The sequence below is a fragment of the Tiliqua scincoides genome, chromosome 3 (genome assembly GCF_035046505.1).
Source record: "Tiliqua scincoides isolate rTilSci1 chromosome 3, rTilSci1.hap2, whole genome shotgun sequence".
Lineage (NCBI taxonomy): Eukaryota > Metazoa > Chordata > Lepidosauria > Squamata > Scincidae > Tiliqua > Tiliqua scincoides.
The window spans coordinates 201662239-201671688 of NC_089823.1; the positions used below are offsets into that span (position 1 = coordinate 201662239).

The following is a 9450-nucleotide window of genomic DNA, read 5'->3' on the forward strand; positions in this document are numbered from 1 at the left end:
GGCATTGTGACATTCCAGTTTGAGAACCTCTGGGTTAACTCACTGAAAGTAAACTTTTCTCCATGATGAACAGCCAAGGTAATTTCACATAGCCCATTGAACATGGGCACATTCAACCCATCTAAAGTAGCGGTTTCCAAAGTAGAGACCGCTATGTGCCAGTAAAGCCGTCCCCGGCATGGATGGAGCTTAGTGTTCCATCTGGGGGCCTCTCTTCAGCATTGCAGATTGCCCCCAACCTTCACGCTGGCCAGCTGCACATGCCCAGAAATCCGGACGCAAAGCTAGTTGGGGCAAAAGACCTTGGAAGCAGCTGGCAAGTGCAACGGTTGGGGGGGCAATCTGTGGCGCAAACAGGAGGCTTTCCTGCAGAACAGTAAGCACTGTTCACAGGGCGAGAGATTAGGCTGGGCTGGAGTACAGCTCTTGGGCTGTAGTCTGGAGAGCCCTGACCTAGAGAAAATGAAGTAGGCCCATATCAGAAAGGAAACACAAGTTGTGCAAAGCCCTTTAACATATACTTTCTGTAGAATGGAAGCCACTTCAGCATGATGCAATTCCACAATGTAGGATGTGCACATGAACAATGTGACTCAGAGCCCAATCCTATTCATATTCAGAAGTAAGTCTCATTGTAGTCAATGAGGCTTATTCCCAGGTAAGTATAGATAGGAAAGTATAAATGCAGCACATGTGAGCTGGGTCAGACCCACACAATTGACTCTACCCACACAGCCATGCATCATTGCAGTGAAAGACTATAATGCAACATCCTGACATAGCTCCCTTACTGCAGGATAAGCATATGAAGGCAGCCCAATCAGCTGTTGGAGGGGAGCAGGATTAGTAGAACACTGTTCAATTACTCATTTTGGATAAAGTATATAGAATTCAAACATGGAAGAAAAAAGAATTGGGAACAAAAATAGTTTTCTACCTCGTTTCCATTCCACAAGCCTCTGAAATTCCATTCCTGGTTTTTACTGAAAACAGCAAAGTTCTTACTCACTGTACTCATAAGAATTCTAGGCCACAAGTACAATTACATAAATGACTATGTCATAACTGCATGAACAGTTAAAACAAAACACACTTGAAATATCATTTCTGCTAAGGCCAACTCATCTAGTTTCAGCTACTAATCTTAACTCCACCTATCAACTGTCTTATGAGAAATAAAATATATATAAAGACAGCAATGCTACACATTTTGACAGTAAACTCCACTGATCACAGATGGACTTACTTCTGCATACATATAGATAGGACTAGATTTTCAACACTTGTTGAATATCTATAAGCATATTGTGACTAATTTTTTCTCAAGTACCTACATATTACCTACAATATAATAATTAATTACTAATGTAATAATAAGAGTAATCCTTCTTGAAACTGTTCTATTGTTTAAATGATGTTGTGGAGATCTATCGCTGTGCTATTTATCACTGCTAATGCAATGCTGTAAATCACAATGTTAAAACATAGTATCAAACGTTTTATAAATTGTCTGTATGAATTTTTTCCAAAGGAAAAAAATGGAGGTAGGAGTTTTAAAAATAAACTGTTACTATTCTTATACACTGCTCAAAACAATAAAGGGAACACTTAAACAACACAATGTCACTCCAAGTCAATCACACTTCTGTGAAATCAAACTGTCCACCTAGGAAGCCACACCGATTGACAATCAAGTTCACATGCTGTTGCACAAATGGAGTAGACAACAGGTGGAAATCATAGGCAAGTAACAAGACACCCCCAATAAAGGAGTGGTTCTGCAGGTGGTGACCAAAGACCACTTCGCAGTCCCTATGCTTTTTGGCTGATGTTTGGGTGACCTTTGAATGATGTCACTCTAGTGACAGCATTGAATGCGGTGCTGTCACTCCAGTGGCAGCATGAGGCTGAGTCTGCAACCCACACAAGTGGCTCAAGTAGTGCAGCTCATCCAGGATGGCACATCAATGCGAGCTGTGGCAAGAAGGTTTGCTGTGTCTGTCAGTGTAGTGTCCAGAGCATGGAGGCGCTACCAGGAGACAGGCCAGTATACCAGGAGACGTGGAGGAGGCCGTAGGAGGTCCAGCATCAGGACCGCTACCTCCACCTTTGTGCCAGGAGGAACAGGAGGAGCACTGCCAGAGCCCTGCAAAATGACCTCCAGCAGGCCACAAATGTGCATATGTCTGCTCAAACGGTCAGAAACAGACTCCATGAGGGTGGTATGAGGGCCCGACGTCCACAGGTGGGGGTTATGCTGACAGCCCGACACCGTGCAGGACTTTGGCATTTGCCAGAGAACACCAATATTGGCAACCACGCCACTGGCGCCCTGTGCTCTTCACAGATGAAAGCAGGTTCACACTGAGAACATGTGACAGACGTGACAGAGTCTGGAGACGGCAGGGAGAACGTTCTGCTGCCTGCAACATCCTCCAGCATGATCGGTTTGGCAGTGGGTAGTAATGGTGCGGGGTGGCATTTCTTTGGGGGGCCGCACAGCCCTCCATGTGCTCGCCAGAGGTAGCCTGACTGCCATTAGGTACCGAGATGAGATCCTCAGATACCTTGTGAGACCATATGCTGGCGCGGTTGGCCCTGGGTTCCTCCTAATGCAGGACAATGCTAGACCTCATGTGGCTGGAGTGCGTCAGCAGTTCCTTCAAGATGAAGGCATTGATGCTATGGACTGGCCTGCCCGTTCCCCAGACCTGAATCCAATTGAGCACATCTGGGACATCATGTCTTGCTCCATCCACCAGCGCCATGTTGCACCACAGACTGTCCAGGAGTTGGCGGATGCTTTAGTCCAGGTCTGGAAGGCAATCCCTCAGGAGACTATCCGCCACCTCATCAGGAGCATGCCTAGGCATTGTAGGGAGGTCATACAGGCACGTGGAGGCCACACACACTACTGAGCCTCATTTTGACTTGCTTTATGGACATTACATCGAAGTTGGATCAGCCTGTAGTGTGTTTTTCCACTTCAATTTTGAGTATGACACCAAACCCAGACCTCCATGGGTTGATAAATGTGATTTCCATTGATGATTGTTGTGTGATTTTGTTGTCAGCGCATTCAACTATGTCAGGAACAAAGTATTTAATAGGCATATTTCGTTCATTCAGATCTCGGATGTGTTGTTTAAGTGTTCCCTTTATTGTTTTGAGCAGTGTAGTTTCAGGATCCTTTACATTATAAACATCTTAATGATTAAAGGAATGTCATTTTGGAGAAAGAACTGTAGCATCTTCAAATAAGCAAAAAACATAACTTGGCATCTATTCTAAACACTGCTCATTTAATTACAACGTTACTGATGTTGTCCATGCGTACTTATGAGAATATCATCACATACTATATATCCCCCAACATTTTGATCCTATATAAAGTTAGCTGGGAGTAAGCCCACTGAATAAAATGGAACTTATTTGTTTGGAGCAAAAGAATGATACAAATGTGATAAACAGTAGTTTATATCACAAGAAATGTTTTAAGTGTTGCCCAGTTTAACTTTTGGTGTTTAAACCTACACCAGTGCTCACTAAACACCAACAGACTCCTGTATAATCCTAAATCTACGGACTTGTTTCTCAACATACAACTAATCTCCATTACATCACTTTCCCTTTCTGCATATTAGAACACCACCACAACTGGGGGGGGGGAGAATGCAAAATTAAGATGTCACAAAGCTAGTTAACAGGGAAAGCTGATTGCAGGTAGATTTAAGGTCACATCTTGGATCACTGAAAATGCAGGTGCAGCACTAAGCATAAACAAACTGTTATTCTACCCGGCCACTAAACGCCAGGCTCAAAGGATTAGAGTACCACCTGGCAAGTCCTCTACAGCCTACCTGGGAGCTCACCCCCTCCCACTGTGCACAGCACACACAACCACCTTCCAAGTCAATGTGCAACTTCCCAGAGTAGCCGCTCTGTTAGTCTAGTTAGTTAGTTTAAAAAGGCTAGATGGAAATTAGTCCAGTGACCCAGTGCTGGCCTCAGCAGAACGAGCCAGGCTCTATTTGCTCAGCCTCTGCCTACAAACAAAATCTATGTGCTACTGCGCTCCCTTGCCCCGATTCCCATGCGCCTCTAACTTCCTCCACCGTGGCTTCCACCACAGGTTATGAAACGCCTCCTCCCCCCTACACAGAGATGCCTGCTTTCATAACACCTTCACATCTAACTTGGTTCCCTTGAATCCACACATTCATTATCAATAATGTTCATTGATTTTATTGATTATTATCAATCTTGATTGATAATGGCAAAAATATTTAAGATGTTGATTGACATTATAATAATTTTAAAAACCATAGCAATAATGTGTATGATCGGTGCTCAATGGCTGGGTTATAATTCACAAAGAGCATCAGAACTCACACTCTGGAGCTTCCTCTGTGCTCTCCTAAGCTCAGCCAAGGCAGCTCCTCTTCCCTCTGCTGCCCCACAAGAGACTCCCCCTCCCTATCCTGTTTGAAGTCCACAGCCCCACTGTCTGTCACTCTCCCCTCCACACACATCCCACACCCCACTGCTAGTCACCCTCCCCCCAAACACACCACACTGCCTGTCATCACCCCCCACTGCCTGTCACCCTCCTACACACCCCACTGCTTGTCACTGTCCCCCACACACTGCACTGCCTGTCACTGACGCACACACTGCCTGCCCCCTCCCCCCTCAACGCCACCCCACAGCCTGCCACTCGCCCCCACAGCCTCCCCCCACAGCCTATCACCCTCTCCTTACACACCCCACTGCCTGCCACCCTCCCCCACATCCCACTGCCTGCCACTCCCACCACAGCCTCCCCCACTGCCTGTCACGCTCTCTCCGTATGCAGCCCACTGCCTGCCACAGCCCCCACTGCCTGCCACCCTCCCCCACACCCTGCGACTCCCCCACTGCCCACCACCCTCCCCACACCCACTGCCTCCCCACACTGCCTGCCACTCCCCCCACAGCCTCCTCCCACTGCCTGTCACCTTCTCCTGCCACTCCCCCCACAGCCTCCCCACACTGCCTGTCACCCTCTCTCCGTACACATCCCACTGCCTGCCACTCTCCCCCCGCCTGCCACTCCCCCCACAGCCTCGGCACACTGCCTGTCACCCTCTCTGTAAACACCCCACTGCCTGCCACCCTCCCCCACTGCCTGCGACTCCCCCCACTGCCCACCACCCTCCCCCACACCCCACTGCCTCCCCCCACTGCCTGCGACTCCCCCACTGCCCGCCACCCTCCCCCACTGCCTGCCACTTCCCCCCACAGCCTCGGCACACTGCCTGTCACCCTCTCCGTAAACACCCCACTGCCTGCCACCCTCTCCCACTGCCTGAGACTCCCCCCACTGCCCACCACCCTCCCCCACACCCCACTGCCTCCCCCCACTACCTGCGACTCCCCCACTGCCCGCCACCCTCCCCCACTGCCCGCCACCCTCCCCCACTGCCCGCCACTTCCCCCTACAGCCTCCCCACACTGCCTGTCACCCTCTCTCCGTACACACCCCACTGCCCGCCACTCCCCCTCACTGCCCCCACTGCCTGCCACTCTCTCTCCCTACACACCCCACTGCCCGCCACTCCCCCCCCCACAGCCTCCTCACACTGCCTGTCACCCCCTTCTCGCCCCCGCCTACAGCTTACCTCACACTGGGAATGCGGACGGAGGCGCGCGGGAGCTCCTCGCCCGCGTCCGCCGACAGCCTCCCCAGCACGTTGGAGCCAAGCGTGGAGCGCGCGGCGACTGAGGCGGTCGGCGAGTTACACAACAGCGCACGCGCGCTGGCCGGCTGCTCACAGGAGACGAAGAAAGACGAACACGACTCCCGACCGGCCCCTCCCTTACAACTCAGGACTTCATACCGTCGGAAACGTGATCCCACCTGCAGGGCCCTCCTCTCGCCGCCGCCGATTGGCCGAGCGGGCGCCTCGTCCGCGGGCACAGTGGCGGCCCGCGGCTCGGAAAGCTTTGATTGGACGTGCCGCACGTCGCTCACGTTGTATAAGCCTCACGTGTGACTCCATGTTTCCTCGGGGGAGGCGGGGTTCGGCCCTCGAAGCCGCCGCGCTGCCCGTCTCTTCCTTCCTGCCAGTCCTCAGAAGCTGACACGTGACGCTCGCGCTCCTAGCCCCTACGAGGGGGCGGGAGCAGCCCTGGCAGGGAGCCGGGCTCGCCTGCGTCATCGCCTTGGCGGGCTGGGATAGGCGCGCGGTCCTCTCACTCACTCACAGAGTCAGTCCCATTATAGTCAATGGGGCTTAGTCGCACAGCCCAATCCTATGCCTGTCTACTCAGAAGTCAGTCCCATTATAGCCAATGGGGCTTACTCCCAGGAAAGTGTGGATAGGATTGCAACCTGACAGGGTTGGAAGGTTGCCTTTTCCTGAACCCTGGTTGGAAGCAGAGGTGTAACTAGGGTGGAAGGCATGCAAGGCAGTCACTTCTAAGTTCTCCCTGGAGGTGGAGAAGAAGGCAGTGGCGGCGTCACACCCCCCATTCCTGTGGCAAAGAGTTCCACAGACTACTTACACGCTGGGTGAAGAAATACTTTCTGTTGTCACACAATGTCATTTGCAATGACAGAAAATATTCCTTTACCTGGCGTGTAATTAGTCTGTGGTCTGTGGACCAAGATCCAGGTCTACAGAGCTTGCGTCCTGAGTACACTTCTGTACTGCAGCGAGTCATGGACTCTTCGCTCACAACAGGAGAGGAAACTGAACGCTTTCCACATGCGCTGCCTCTGACGCATTCTCGGCATCACCTGGCAGGACAAAGTTCCAAACAACACAGTCCTAGAACGAGCTGGAATCCCTAGCATGTATGCACTGCTGAAACAGAGACGCCTGCGTTGGCTCGGTCATGTTGTGAGAATGGATGATGGCCAGATCCCAAAGGATCTCCTCTATGGAGAACTCGTGCAAGGAAAGCACCCTACAGGTAGACCACAGCTGCGATACCAGGACATCTGCAAGAGGGATCTGAAGGCCTTAGGAGTGGACCTCAACAAGTGGGAAACCCTGGCCTCTGAGCGGCCCGCTTGGAGGCAGGCTATGCAGCATGGCCTTTCCCAGTTTGAAGAGACACTTGGCCAACAGTCTGAGGCAAAGAGGCAAAGAAGGAAGGCCCATAGCCAGGGAGACAGACCAGGGACAGACTGCACTTGCTTCCGGTGTGGAAGGGATTGTCACTCCCGAATCGGCCTTTTCAGTCACACTAGACACTGTTCCAGAACCACCTTTCAGAGTGTGATACCATAGTCTTTCTAGACTGAAGGTTGCCAACATTACATTACATTAGTGGGATACCGCAATCCCGGGCTATAAACTCTACAGGAGGGACAGGCAGGGGCGTGTTGGAGGTGGGGTGGCTGTTTCCATTAAGGAAGGGATAGAATCCAGCAAAGTAGAGATTGAAGGTGGGTCCGACTCCACCAGAGAATCTCTGTGGGTTAAATTACCAGGCCTGAGGAGTTATGTAATACTGGGGGTGTACTATCGTCCTCCAGACCAGAAACCGGAAGGGGACCTTGAAATGAGGAAACAGATCAGGAAGGTGGCAAGGAGGAACAGGGTTGTAATCATGGGGGACTTCAATTATTCTCATATTGACTGGGTCAATTTGTGTTCTGGTCACGAAAAGGAGACCGGATTCCTTGACATGTTAAATGACTGTGCCTTAGAGCAGCTAGTCATGGAGCCCACCAGAGGACAGGTGACTCTGGATTTAATATTGTGTGGTACTCAGGACCTGGTTAGAGATGTCAATGTTACGGAGCCGTTGGGGAACAGTGATCATGCTGCGATCCGTTTCGACATGCATGTCGGGGGAAGAATACCAGGCAAATCTCTCACAAAAACCCTTGACTTCCAATGAGCGGACTTCCCTCAAATGAGGAGGCTGGTTAGAAGGAGATTGAAAGGGAGGGTAAAAAGAGTCCAGTCTCTATAGAGAGCATGGGGGTTGCTCAGATCGACAGTAATAGAGGCCCAGCGGAAGTGTATACCGCAAAGGAAGAAGGGCTCGACTAAGTCCAGGAGGGCGCCCGCATGGCTAGCCAGCCAAGTTAGAGAGGCCGTAAAGGGCAAGGAAGCTTCCTTCCATAAATGGAACACTTGCTGTAATGAGGAGAATAAAAAGGAACATAAAGTGTGGCAAAAGAAATGTAAGAAGGTGATATGGGAGGCCAAGAGAGACTATGAGGAACACATGGCCAGCAGCATTAAGGGGAACAATGCTTTTATTGTTCTTCAAATATGTTAGAAGCAGGAAACCTGCCAGAGAAGCGGTTGGCCCTCTGGATGGTGAGGGAGGGAAAGGGGAGATAAAAGGAGACTTAGAGATGGCAGAGAAATTGAATGAGTTCTTTGCATCTGTCTTCACGGCAGAGGACCTCGAGCAGATACCGCTGCCCAAACGGCCCCTCCTGACCAAGGAATTAAGCCAGGCAGAGGTTAAAAGAGAAGATGTTTCAGACCTCATTGATAAATTAAAGATCAATAAGTCACCGGGCCCGGATGGCATCCACCCAAGAGTTATTCAGGAATTGAAGAATGAAGTTGCTGATCTTTTGACTAAAATATGCAACTTGTCCCTCAAAACGGCCAAAGTGCCAGAGGATTGGAGGATAGCGAATGTCACGCTGATCTTTAAAAAGGGAAAGAGGGGGGACCTGGGAAACTATAGGCTGGTTAGCCTAACATCTATACCGGGTAAGATGGTGGAATGCCTCATCAAAGATAGAATCTCAAAACACATAGACGAACAAGCCTTGCTGAGGGAGAATCAGCATGACTTCTGTAAGGGTAAGTCTTGCCTCACAAACCTTTTCAAATTCTTTGAAAAGGTCAACAGGCATGTAGATGTGGGAGAACCCGTGGACATTATATATCTGGACTTTCAGAAGGCGTTCGACACGGTCCCTCACCAAAGGCTACTAAAAAAACTCCACAGTCAGGGAATTAGAGGGCGGGTCCTCTACTGGATTGAGACCTGGTTGAAGACCAGGAAACAGCGAGTGGGTGTCAATGGGCAATTTTCACAATGGAGAGAGGTGAAAAGCAGTGTGCCCCAAGGATCTGTCCTGGGACCGGTGCTTTTCAACCTCTTCATAAATGACCTGGAGACAGGGTTGAGCAGTGAAGTGGCTAAGTTCGCAGATGACACCAAACCTTTCCGAGTGGTAAAGACCAGAAGTGATTGTGAGGAGCTCCAGAAGGATCTCTCCAAACTGGCAGAATGGGCAGCAAAATGGCAGATGCGTTTCAATGTTTGTAAGTGTAAAGTCATGCACATTGGGGCAAAAAATCAAAACTTCACATATAGGCTAATGGGTTCTGAGCTGTCTGTGACAGATCAGGAGAGAGATCTTGGGGTGGTGGTGGACAAGTCAATGAAAGTGTCAACCCAATGTGTGGCGGCAGTAAAGAAGGC

General features: G+C 50.3%; 1 protein-coding gene across 1 annotated transcript in view; it reads right to left on the reverse strand.

The window, feature by feature from the left end:
* PER2 (period circadian regulator 2) overlaps window positions 1–5807 on the reverse strand; it is a 44906-nt gene extending 39099 nt beyond the window's left edge. Inside the window, exon 1 of the mRNA XM_066620196.1 lies at window positions 5661–5807. The gene's annotated coding sequence lies outside the window, so the exon portion shown is untranslated. The remainder of the gene's footprint in view (window positions 1–5660) is intronic.
* Window positions 5808–9450: the final 3643 nt, after the last annotated feature.